Consider the following 1,073-nt stretch of genomic DNA (forward strand, 5'->3'; position numbering starts at 1 on the left):
AAATTTGGGGGCCAACAGAGGTGAGGCAAAGAACCTCACCCCCCCACTGGCACTAAGGCCAAATTTGGGGGCCAACAGAGGTGAGGGAAAGAACCTCACCCCCCCACTGGTGCATAGGCCTATCCACAAGTATGGCTGTTTGCTGGACTGGTAGTCAGTGACGGGTAAGATACAATTGCAGTGGTACCAACCTAAGACAGGAGGCTGACGCCTTGAGGTCAGCTCATCCGATGACGGGTAAGGACCATATGTAGTATTGGACAGCCTAACAGGCACGGTCCCTAAGCCACATGCTTGGTTTTTAATTAAACAGAAGTGGGGAGATGCTGAGAGCCATAGCTGAGTCAGAATGACGCATGGCATTTTTGCCAGAAGTAGTGGTTGAGAGGTGACGCCAGCGAGCCATGAAGATGATGACTTTTGAGTTCTGGTGGAGTTCCCGTTGAGTTCTGGTTGAGCTCTCGCGGGGATTCCTGGAGAGTTCGCGTTGGTTGGTGAAGTTCCGGGGAAGGGAATTCCGGTTGGTGTGTGGTGTGTTCCTGGAGGAGCCGCATGGGTGGTGTTTGGGAGAGTTCCCGGGGAACGTGTGTGGAGTGTGCTGGTGGAGTTCAGAAATAAAGTTTGTTCCTGCTTCAGTGGCTCGTGATTTGTGCCCAGCCAGACTGTGGCAAAATACTTTGGTTACCATCTGACTCAGCAACAGAACAGACAATAGAAACTGGGCCTCAAAAGAAACAGGGGATCTGCTCAATTCCAGTCCCTTCAGTCTGCCATCAGACTAGAGAATTCTTGGGGGCTACTGGGTTCAGACATGTATGGATCCCCAACTTTCAGTTATGACAAAAGCCCTCTATGAAGCCACAAAGGGGGGAGAATAGGATCCTCTAATATAGGGGTCAACTAAGCAAAAGGCCTTTGAGGACATTAAACAAGCACTCACCTGTGCACCTGGATTATGTCTCCCTGACCTCACAAAGCCTTTCTTTCTGTATGTCCATGATCCGTGTGGAGTGGCTATAAGAGTTTGATTCAAATTCTGGGTAATGGCACTGTCCAGTGGTCTATTTGTCCAA

The sequence above is a fragment of the Marmota marmota genome, unplaced genomic scaffold (genome assembly GCF_001458135.2).
Source record: "Marmota marmota marmota unplaced genomic scaffold, marMar, whole genome shotgun sequence".
Lineage (NCBI taxonomy): Eukaryota > Metazoa > Chordata > Mammalia > Rodentia > Sciuridae > Marmota > Marmota marmota.